At 39.0% G+C, this 12573-nt stretch overlaps 1 protein-coding gene across 2 annotated transcripts in view; it reads left to right on the top strand.

The window, feature by feature from the left end:
• The window catches only part of ascc3 (activating signal cointegrator 1 complex subunit 3), a 387895-nt gene that overhangs the window by 147642 nt on the left and 227680 nt on the right, over positions 1-12573 (top strand). The window lies entirely within an intron of this gene.

Here is a 12573-nt window from a genome sequence, read left to right as displayed (position 1 = left end):
CAAAAAAAGTATATTTCAAAGCTTGGAATTGTAAACTACAGTGATCAGTATAACAGCAAGCTTCATGAGGATATAGTTGGGCGGGAGAGACTTCATATACAAAATTAAACACAGCAGATTATGAATTATATAAAAATATGCAATGTGAAATAGATTTGTGCAGATGTTTCCTCGATGTGGAAGCCACTTGACATAACTGGCCTTTACTCTATGTCTCAGGCAGTTCTACAAGTTTCTAGCTAAAGATTGAAGGCATTTAGTAGAATTTTATAGCTTGTATCCATAACCCATTTTATATCAATCTAATCTACAAAGGAAGAGATACCTGATGCTGAAACAAATGCATTGAAAACACTTGTGAATGTTAAGTACACTCATTGCTTGTCAAATTTACCATGAAAAACTGCAGCCAATTTTACTTTTCTCCTCAACCACATTGCTTAAACAGTTCTTCAGTCATGTCAGGAAATAAGTGATCATAGTGCCACAGCTATTCATAGTTATACGTTACAGCTCCTGTGACCCATTTCAATCCAGTTCTCCAGCACTGTCGATGTGGAGTTTGCACTTCCTTCTTGTGGCTGTGTGTGGGCGTTCTCGGGGTGCTCCAGTTTCCTCCTGCATGTCAAAGATTTGTGTGTTATTAGGTTAATTGGCCAATGTACAAGATAGTGATGGCAATTTGGAGCAAATAGGTTACAGGGAAAATTAGTGAGAAAAGTGATTTTTCTTTGAGCCAGTACACACACATTCACAGCTGGGCTGAATGGCTGCCTGCTACATTGTAAGGAAATAATAAATTTCTAGTTGTAAGCATGTGTCCAACAAGTAAAGGGATAAGTACAGAATTATAGGACGTACTGTCAGTGGCCACTGAGTGTATGTTTGTGGTCTTCTGCCGCTGTAGTCCATCCACTTCAAGGTTCAACATGTACATTCAGAGATGCTCTTTTGCACAGCACTGTTGTAACACATGGTTATTTGAGTTATCACCTTCCTATCAGCTTGAATCAGTCTGGCCATTCTCCTATGATTTCTCTCATTAACAATGTATTCTTTTCCACAGAACTGCAGCTCACTGGATGTTGTTTTATTTTTCACACCTACCTCTATAAGCTCTAGAGACTGTTGTACATGAAAATCCCCGGAGATCAGCAGTATCTGGGATACTCAAACCATCAAGTCTGGCACCAACAATCATTCTATGGTCAAAGTCACCTAGATCAAAGCCTCTTATCTGATGTTTAGTCTGAACCTCTTGACCACGATGCGTGCTTTTATGCGTTGAGTTGCTGCTACGTGATTGGAATCAGAATCAGGTTTATTATCCCCAGCACGTGAATTTTTTTTAACTTAGCAGCAGCAGTTCAATGTAATACATGATAATATAACCAATTTCCCTCGGGATCAATAAAGTATGACAATGACTACTATAAGGTATTGACTGATAAGGTACTTGCATCAAAGTGAAGGTGTACAGATGTATCTAATAAAGTGGTCACTGTGGCCAGAAAAGGTCAATAGGCTTTGTACTGAGAAAAAGTAGTGAAAAAGCTGGCCACCAACCTGATTTTCCAATCGACCTGCATATTAATATCTCCCATGACTACCATAGCATGATGTGCTGGATGTTGAGGCTCATCTGGATGTAGGTAAGGCCAAGACAAACTTTATTGCTGTTTGGTCATGGAGGAGAATGGTGTATAATGTGGTTCAATATGAGGTCATCTGCTCTTCCACTTCCTCATCCAAGTAATTTATAAAAATCTCAAAAAGCACGTGTCCCAGAACAGATCTCTGTGGAATACTACTGGTCACTGATCTCCAGGAAAAATACACTACATCTACTACCACACTCTGCCTTCTGTGGGCAAAACCAATTCTGAATCCACACTGCCATGTTTCCCAGTATTCCATGCCTCCTGACTTTTGGAGTGATCCCACTATGGAGAACCTCATTAAATGCCTTACTACATTTCATATTCCATTAACTGCTCCACTCCCATCAATTTGTTTTGTCACTTTCTCAAAGCATCTTTCAGGCTCGTGAGGCACAGCCTGCCACTCACAGAGCCATGCTGACTATCCCCAATCAGACAATGCTTCTCTAAATGTTCTTAATCTTGTCTCTAAAAATTCTTTCTAATAGCTTGCCCATCACTGATGTAAGTCTTACTGGTCTGTAATTCACAAGGTTATCCCTACTACTTTTCTTGAACATGGGAGAGAAAAGAACTAGTGGTAAAGGTGAATAGCGAACAAGCAAAATCAAAAAGAAATATAGCAAAATATAAATTAGAATGCCGTCAATAAAGACATTGTTGCACGTAGCCATACATTAAACCGTGTAACAAGAAAGCTAAAACATATACTAGAAATCTAAAAAGAAAAATTAGGAAATGTTTTATTTGTTCCCCCCCCCCCCCCACCTTATCAGGCTATATTTGTGTCATTGCTTGATGGCCGAGATATTTTCTGAGCAAACTATTGACACTGAAGAGGTAGACAGGACACCTGGGGTATAATGGTGTCCAACCCAATGTCCCAGCAGTTGCTATTTTATGGCAGTTCATAGTGTTAGGAAAATTTTAAGCTGCCAGTGGGTAGGAGACATCAGGGACCATGATATTAGAGGCTAGAGCAGAGGAAGAGGGTCAATTCTTGTCATGATTTTTACCGTGTTGATTTATTGGACTTTAAAGAAGCATTCAAGCTGCTTGGGCCTCATTGTATGACTGGATCTTTCCATTCTTTTCCGGAACCAGAGTTTTCAGAATCATAGAAATATACTCACCTATTTTTATGGATTAAATTTTACCTTGATGTTTTAGATTTGAGATCATTCCTTCAGAAAGGATCAAAGACCCAAAATATTCGCATATTGACTTTGTTCTCCTTTTTAATTTACGTATTAACATGCAGAAGACCTTGCTTGGGGAGGTAGTGTACAAAAGCTACTAAATCTGACAGCTTTAGGGAAATAGATTTACATCAATGGAAATAATTATTAAGTAGTTTTGTAATTTTGTCTCAGAAGATTAATTTAGTTCCGTTGTGAAAAGGTGCTCAGTTACTACTGCTAGACTGTTAATATAAGTAAAATCTACAGTAAGACTCTATATTTGTTTATTGTTTAAAATTGTCCCTGTTGTGAAACTGTCCATTCCATTCAAAAATGGACTTTAGGTAATTTCTCGTAACAGCTCTTGATTGATAGCTCTTCAAGTTATGTCTCATCAAGTGTTCTTCTCAGTACTATTTAAGTTTAAGAGTTTCTCCTTTTGTCTCTCACCATTCTTCTCACTTCTCCTAACAACATTCTCAATTAAGTAACTTTTTTCCTTCAACTACCCTTCAATGTTGCTACTAATTGCTTAAATTTGTGCTTACTAATTAATGACACTTCTGCTGAGGCAAATGGATTCTTCCAGTTTACTCTCCTGGCCTGCTCATAATTTTGCACACCTCAATTATTTTTCCATGTAATATGCTTTTTCCAATGGAAAAAAGCAATCTTTCTTTTCTGCCAATAATTCTCCAGCATGGTTGACATCCTTGTAGATCTCTTTTGCACCCTTTCTGTGATATCATATCTTTTCTGTTGTATAATGACCTGAACTGTATATATTTTTTCTTTCTATGAATTAACTATCATTTTTTCCAGTGCTTGCATGACCAGTCTGTTCTTGTATTCTATCTTCGGCCAATAATTTACATTTTACACATACGGTATTTCCCATTGCAGTGACAACTAGCAAACTTGATTGTTAGTCGTAAAAGCAATTAGAAAAATAGCATTCATCTCCATTATTCCAGAGCGAAGAAAGCATATCAGCACATTAACATAATACCTTGTTAAGCCGTCTGCTTGAAAGTTTAAATTTATGAATGGAGTAAACTATCCAACATTTTATTTGCTCCTATATAGTCTGCTGTATTTATATTGCTTGATTTCTTTTAACCAAAATCATGCTGAGTTGCTTATGTATGTGATGGAAGCCAAATGGACAACAGTACACAGCCCAATAAAATTAAAAAGAGTACTAAACTAAGTTTTGGCACCTTAGAGTCAATACAATGATTTTAGCTTCATTTATAACTGTATATTGCAGAGTGCTTTTAATTATTGACAGTTGTGCAAATTTCACAATGACGGTGCTGAAATACAATTCCCATCCTGATTAAGTAGTTCATTTCTTCACACTTGGATATGCAGTTTTGCATGGTGAATAGCTTGCACCACCTAGTGGATGAATAAAGTATAGCTCAATAATTCAAGTGTTGATTTTATGTGCATAAAAAGAAAGCTATATTTTATAGGAATATGCCTGTTTTACTTACTTAAAACCAGTAGTTCTATCTAATCTTGAATTTAGACTTAAAAATACAAATAAATGAATTTCTATTTTTTGTAAGCTATATTGATGTCCTTTACTGCTGCAGCGATGTGAGTGATCTTTTTCTGATGATTTGCACAAAGATCACCATAAGTACCTGCAGCAAAAACAACATGCCCTCTCTTGTATTTTGATATATTCAATATAAATTCTGAATACTTTCAACCTTAGAATTGGTCTCAGTTGTGTCTGGGGGAAATATAAAATTGAAATCTCTGGAAGTTCTCAGCAGATTAGGCAGTGTCTGTGGTGTCTGTGCAAAAAAAGAAACAGAGTTAACAGTTTAAATCAAAGGCCCTTTGTGGAGTGGGAATGAGAAGAAAACAAGTTGGTATTGAGCTGCAGAAACTTTCTGCATCATTTTTATGATTCATAATTTGCAAGATTTGTTGACTGATACATAGTAAACCAACAAGGTCCTATGCTCTGCAATATACATTCAGTGGCCACTTTATTAATTACACCTGTACACACACTCGTTAATGCAAATATCTAACATGTGGCAGCAACTCAATGCATAAAAGCATGCAGACATGATCAAGAGGTTCATTTGCTGTTCAAATCAAACATCAGAATGGAGGAAGAAATGTAATCTAAGTGACTTTGACCATGGAATGATTGTTGTTGCCAGACAGGGCGATTTATAATTGTGTATAATTGGTTGCAAACAAAAAAGCCGGGGCACTAAAAATAATAACATTAAATTGGCATTCAATTGTTTTAATTCTGAAATTCAGATGAATGAATACTCATTTGTTTAAACACAGCAGCTGAAATGCAGGGATTATATGTTAAAGGAGTGTTTGAGATTTCAATTAAAATTATTAACTCTGAACTTTCACCAATATTAATAACAGCAATTTCCCAAATTTAATTTCAACTTAGCCAATGATAAGAATTACAATCTTTAACATGCCAGACTGTATCAGTGATCATAATCTTAATTAGTCTGATGATTGTGCAGATTTGTGCCAAGTACAACTTTCTTTGACCATTAACACAAGAAAATCTTCAGATGCTGGAAATCAAATGCAAGACACACAAAATGCTGGAGGAACTTAGCAGGTTAGGCAGCATCTGTGGAAAAGAGTAAACAGTCGACATATTGGGCTGAAACCATCCATTAGAACCATTGCAGGGTTTAATGCTAGTCTTCTGATTTCATTGCAAAATTGTTCTTGTCTTTTAGTATACTCCTTCCAGGTTACTTGTAAAATTAATTATCAAAACCTAGCATCTTGCTGAAAATCCTTAAAGGCTCTGTACTCTGGGGCATGCCATCAGAACTTGATACTAGGTAGGTTGTCATTGGGAATGTGTCATTATGATTTAATTACCGATTTGGAGTGGCCTGTTGAGAAAGGAGTTCAGACTCTACTGGGGAATTGGGGGATGAAATCTAACTAACTAACAAAACCCCAAATTTAAAATCCACCATTCTGTTACTTACTAAATTAAGTTTGGTTCTTTTGTTTCATTTTGTTTACTAAATGTGAGCGTGGCAAACAAGGTCAACATTTATAGTGTGTCCCCAATTGTTTTTAAAAAAACAGTGATGTGCCATTACAATGAGTTAGCATTCATTTCAAGAGGACCAGAATGTAAATCAAAGATGTAATGCTGAGGCTTTATAAGGCATCCATCAGATCACACTTCGAAAATTGTGAGCAGTTTTGGGTCCTTTAACTGAGTTGGATGTACTGGCATTGGAAAAGGTCCAGAGGAAATTCATGAGAATCATTGTGGAATTGAATGGGTTAACATATGGGGAATTTTTGATGGTTTCAGGCCTGTGTTCGTGGAGTTTAGAAGAATGAGGGGATCATATTGAAAGGCCTAGTTAGTTAATGGAGAGGTTGTTTCTTATAGTAGGGAAGTCTAGGACCAGAAGGCACAACCTCAGAAAAAAAGGATGTTCTTTTAGAACAGAAATGGGGAGGAATTTCTTCAGCCAGAGGGTGGTGAATATGTGGAATTCATTCCCATAGATGGCTGTGGAGGCAAAGTCATTGGGTATATTTAAAGCAAAGGTTGAAAGACCATAACACCATAAGATATAAGAGCAGAATTGGGCCATTTGGCCCATTGAGTCTGCTCCGCCATTTCAACATGGCTGATCCAATTTTCCCCTCAGCCCCAATTTCCTGCCTTCTCTCTGTATCTCTTCATGCCCTGTACAATCAAGAATCTATCAGCCTCTGCCTTAAATATATGGAAAGATGGCCTCCATGCCTGCCTGCGGCAAAGAATTTCTCCTCATCTCTGTTCTAAAAGGACGCCTCTCTATTCTGAAAGATTCTTGATTAGTAAGGGTTTCAAAGATTATAGAGAGAAGGCAGGTGAATGGGTTTGAAAGGGATAATAAATCAGCTATGATTGATGGTGGAGCAGACTTCATGTATCAAATGGCCCAATCTGTTTCTATGCATTTTAGTGTTATAGTCTTATTTTGCCATTCCTGTTAATTAATTTATTCAGATACCTGTACAGCGCGGAATAAGTCCTTCTGGCCTTTCAAGCCGTGCTGCCCCGCAATTTCCCCATTAAGATCCTGGCCTAATCAGGGGACAATTTACAATGACCAATTAACCTACCAACTGATATGTCTTTGGACATTGGGAGGAAACCAGAGCACCCAGAGCAAAACCACAGGATCATGGGGAGAATGCACAAACTTTCTGCAGGCAATGGCAGAAAATGAACTGTGATCACCTGTATGGTAAAGCATTGTGCTAACCACTGTGCAACCATGCCACCTCTGAACTCAACAGAAAAGGATAAAGAAATGATTCAAGTGCTTAATTTTCCTCAAAAACTGAGAAAAGCACACTGCATATACTGCAAACCGCATTGCAGCTTTTTGTCTTGATTTGTTATGTACAGAATTTGTCAACTGGCTTTTCCTTTATAATGTGGATTTTGCATCCACTTGTAGCTAGCAGATTGGTTTTATAGCAATCGTTATATTGATAAATAGTTTGGTACGAGAGTTGAGATGTTCTTGACTATAAAGAAAAAGAAAACAAATTATGAGGCATCATTGATTCAAGCAACAGGCATCATTGGTCATGCGGAAGATTGCTAAGGGTTTTCTTCTCTTCACTTCAAGAAGTGTCTTGAGTTTGCTCTGTCTGGATTTTAACTACATGCCTATCAGTTTATTTTGTGGAGAAATTACATGCGGAAAATGGAAAATTTTACATAATTTTAGAATGTTCCTAGTGGAAGCTAGAATCAAAGTTTGGTTCCTGTACAAAATTGAACATGGCTAGACAAATGTTAGTTTATTGATCTCTCTACCTCGTGAGATTTTGTTGACACATGATGCGTACATGTGAAGTACAACAATTAGTACAGTCGTAAGATTTTAGATTCATTACTCAAATTACAACTAGGATTTGGTTATTCGATACACAAATTCAAAGGGTATCTGCATGGCCATGTTGAATTATTGCAAAGTGCATCAAACATTCAATCCTTAGATAATTAGCTAATAAAGTTTAGAAAATACAAAACACAAACATTTCTGCCTTTACTTCTTAAAAAGGGCAATCCTTCTGGTGTATTATTTGCCTTCTTTTTGTTATCGAACCATTTAAATTCCAAAATAACAGTTGAGCAAAGATTAATTATGTATTGTGGAGAAATTTAAAAGCTTTTTTCCTGTATCTCAGGTATTGTTTTTTAGAGCTGAATATTGTATTACAAAGTATATTGAAGTTGTGGAAAGAATGTCCAAGTAAAGTTCTTAATCATTTATTCCATTGTAGATTCATGTGCACTAGCAAAGTCAGTTCTTCTAAAATCCATTATTTCTTTGCAAATGGGGTTAAAGTGTCTTCACCTGCAATACTACCTGGACTACTTCTTTATTTGTTTTTATTTATTTAGAGATACAGTGCTGAATTGGCCCTTTGGACCGCACTGCCCAACAAATCCCGACAACCCTAGAGGAAGAATTGTTCCTCACTATCCATCCTATCCATGTCCCTCTATCAGGTTCCCTTCAGAGTCCTTTTCTCCAAGTAACCATTTCACCCTCTTTAGTAGAATCCTAACCTTTTTTAGACTGGTGACTGGAATGCCATATTGTTCTCCTGCTATAACCTAATCAAAGTGTTATAAAGTTGTACCAAAATCTCCATGATCTTAGTCATGTACACCAGCATTCAATGAATTCCTTGCTCATGTGAAACTCAGAGTAAATGGTATAGATGTTGATAATAAATACAATAGTAAGGATACAGACAAGTGCAAAAAAAGTAGAATAGTGTAAAGACTTGTGGAAACTGAAACAGTGCAAAAAGAAGAACTGAAGTGACAATAGTGGAATAACCAAGAGAAGAGATTGAATTAAGAATATGTGCACATGGCTGCACTTCTATGAAAGAGATCCTGCTGTAGAGTCCTCCCTGAGTTATAGACTGTTTATTACACTCTATAGATGCTGTCTAACCTGCTGAACTCCTCCAGCATTTTTTGTGTGCTGCTCTGGATGTCCAACATCTGCAGAACCTCTTGTGTTTTTGGTGTGAAAGAGGTGATTGGTTGAGAACTCTGATAGCTTTGGGGAAGAAGCCGTTCTTAAGTCTGGATGCCTTGATTTTCAAGCTGCTGTATGCTCTCCCAGCAAGTAGAAGACAGGGTGACAGTCATCCTTGACAATACTTTTAATGTGTTGTGTAGTCAGAGACACTCCTCTGCTCGTCACTGTTAAAACATATGGTTATTTGAGTTACTGTCACCTTCCTGTCAGCTTGACCCAGTGTGGCCATTCTCCTCTGACCTCTCTCATTAATAAGGCATGTCTGAGTTACTCAAACTACCCTGTCTGGCACTATTCTACAGTCAAAGTCACTTAGATCACATTTCTTGCCTGCTCTGGTGTTTCATCCAAACAATGACTGAGCCATTTGACCATGTCTGCATGCTTTATGCATTGAGTTGCAGCCACAGGATTGGCCGATTAGATACTTGGATTAATAAGCAGGCATATAGGTTAACCTAAAAAGTGACCATTGAGTGTATAATAATCAATAAGAGCTGGAGTGGCATGAATGCAAGGAACTTTGAGGGTTTATAGCATAGAGTAACAGCAGCTTTATATTTGCATAATGCTTTTAATGTAATAATCCAGGTTTTCCATTCCAGAATATGTGTCTTAGATATCAGTTTAAACGATGCAGAGATAAAGCTCAAAATGCTCAATAAAAGGCTTCAGAATATTAGTTGATCCTGTTCTATCTAAATATTGGACAGCAAGGGTATCACTCCATTTTAACACTAAAATCATTAAAGATAAACTGATCTTGTTTAATGCAACTAAACTGGAACAAATTGACAATTAATATAATTGATAATTTCAAGGGCTTGTCACTTATTATAATCCAATAATTTCCATGACTTTGGATGATTAGTATTGCAGGTTGTTGGATTAATGTTGATTTTTGATATTGTTACTGGTTTATTATTGTCACTTGAGCAAAGGTATATTGAAAAGCTTGTCTTGCAAACTACTTATACAGATCAAGTCATTACATAGTGCATTAAGCTGGAATAAGATGTAACAATAATAATGCAGAATAGAGTATAAAAGATACCAAAAGAGTATATTGTGAGGTCACAAGTCCATCTTATCGTACGAGAGGTCCATTCAAGAGTCTGATAACAGTGGAGAAGAAGCTGTCCTTGAGCATGGTGGGACATGCTTTCAGGCTTTTATACAGTATCAGGTTTAATATCACCAGCATATGTCGTGAAATTTGTTAACTTAGCGGCAGCAGTACAATGCAATACATGATAATATAGAAAAAACATAATTAAGTAAATCAATTACTGTAAATATATATGTATATTAAGTAATTAAATTAAAAATAGTGTAAAAATTTTTTTTTCAAAATGTAAGGTAGTGTTCATAGGTTCAATGTCTATTTAGAAATTGAATGACAGAGGGGAAGAAGCTGTTCCTAAATCACTGACTGTGTGCCTTCAGGCTTCTGTACCTTCTTCCTGTCAGTAACAATGAGAAGAAGGCATGTCCTGGGTGATGGGGGTCCTTAATAATGGAAGCCACCTTTCTGAGGCACCACTTCTTGAAGATGTCATGGATACTATGGAGGCTAGTACCCAAGATAGAGCTGACTAATTTTACAACTTTTCGTAGCTTTCATTAATTCCGACCAGATCACCAACTCCATTTACAGAAATGCAGCTCCAAACCTGTAGGGAACATCCGCCATGCTTCACTGTTAGCCACTGACACTCATCCACGTAGTGCTCTCCAGCTCTTCTATGGATAAACTGCCTCCTGCTTGAGCCAAGCATTTAAAATTTTGACTTCTCAGTCCAGAGCACTTGCTGCCATTGTTCAGCACTCCTGTCCTTGTGTTTTTGTGCAGTTGATTACAATTTAGAGTATATTAAGTAATAAACCAGTTTTCAAATAAAAACTTTATTACTTTGTAGGTATATATCCCAGGTATATATACTAGAAGCTGTACTCCACTGAGAACATGGTCACTGAGTCAGCCCTTGCCAATATCTCTGCCCTGCCTGTCATGAAAGAGCTGAACCTACCCCGAACAGAGGTAGAACTCAGCAAGGCCATCGACTTGCTTGCTCACGGCAGGGCACAAGGCAAAGACGGCATCCCTGCAGAAGTGATCCAGAGCGAGGATCCAGTGCGAGAAACCAGTGCTCCTAAGCCATTTTCACGAGCTGATCTGCCAGTACTGGGAGGAAGAATCAGTTCCCCAAGACATGCGAGACGCAAACATCATCACATTGTTCAAGAATAAGTGAGAGCACAATGACTGTAACAATTACAGAGGCATATTCCTGCTCAACACCATTGGCAAGGCATTTGCCCAAGTGGTTCTGAAGCAATTGCAGACACTGGCAGAATGTGACCACCCTGAGTCCCAGTGTGGCTTCAGAGCAGAGAGATCCACCATCAACATGATCTTCTTACTCAGGCAGCTACAGGAGAAGAGCTGGGAACAGAGACAGCCTTTTGTACATTGCCTTTATCGATCTGACCAAGGCTTTCAACCTGGTTAGCAAGAGAGGCCTCTTCGCACTCATGAAGAAGATCAGATGCCCTTCAAAGCTGCTGAATCTCATGGCCTCTTTCCATGACGGCATGCAGGGGACAGTGCAATTTGGTGGATCATCCTGAGAGCCCTTCCCCGTCCAAAGTGGAGCGAAGCAGGGTTGCGTCCTTGCCCTGACACTGTTTGGGATCTTCTTCTCCCTTGTACTGTTGTACACTTTCAGGACATCTGATGACGGTGTGTACCTACACGCTAGATCTGACGGCAAGCTTTTCAACCTTGCACGCCTCAGAGCAAAGACCAAAGTGCATCAGATCCCGATCCGGAGATACTCTTCACTGATGATGCCATCCTGACATCACACATGCACAGTCTGGTCTCCAGAGGCTAGTCAGTTCCCTGGGCACATGCTTGCCAAGAGTATGGCCTCACCATCAGTCTGAAGAAGACAGAGATCATGGGCCAGGACGTCAGTGAAGCCCCCAACACCAGCATCGGCGACCATACCCTGCAAGCAGTAGATGAATTCACCTACCTAGGATCGACAGACTCCAGCCATCTGTCCCTTGATCCAGAGCTCAACAGGCGAATAGGGAAAGCCGCCACTGCTGTGGCCAAGCTGTCAAAGAGAGTGTGGAAAAACAACAAGCTCACCACAGCCACCAAGATTGCAATGTACAGAGCCTGCGTACTGAGTACTCTTCTGTACGGCAGCAAGCGTTGGACAACCTACGCGTGCCAAAAGCACCACCCCAACAGCTTCCATCTTCGGTGCTTGCATCGGATCCTTGGGCATTTCCTGGAAAGACCGCATGCCAAACAAGGACGTCCTGGACCAGGCCAGTGTGCCAAGCATGTATGTCCTTCTCACACAGCAACGACTGCGCTGGTTTGGCCATGTCTGCCGCATGCAGGATGGCTGCATCCCCAAGGACATCCTCTACAGAGAACTCGCTGCAGGATCCCGGCCCATAGGGCGCTCACTGCTGCGTTACGGGGACATTTGTAAACGTGACCTGAAGTCTACTGACATCAGAGTGGACACTTGGGAAGAGACAGCTGCAAATGCTGCACCTGGCGACAGGCTGTACGTACAGGCATTACCAATCCAGAGGAAAAACGAA

The sequence above is a fragment of the Mobula birostris genome, chromosome 2 (assembly GCF_030028105.1).
Source record: "Mobula birostris isolate sMobBir1 chromosome 2, sMobBir1.hap1, whole genome shotgun sequence".
In the NCBI taxonomy this organism is placed as follows: domain Eukaryota; kingdom Metazoa; phylum Chordata; class Chondrichthyes; order Myliobatiformes; family Myliobatidae; genus Mobula; species Mobula birostris.
This window is presented reverse-complemented; position numbering and strand designations above follow the sequence as displayed.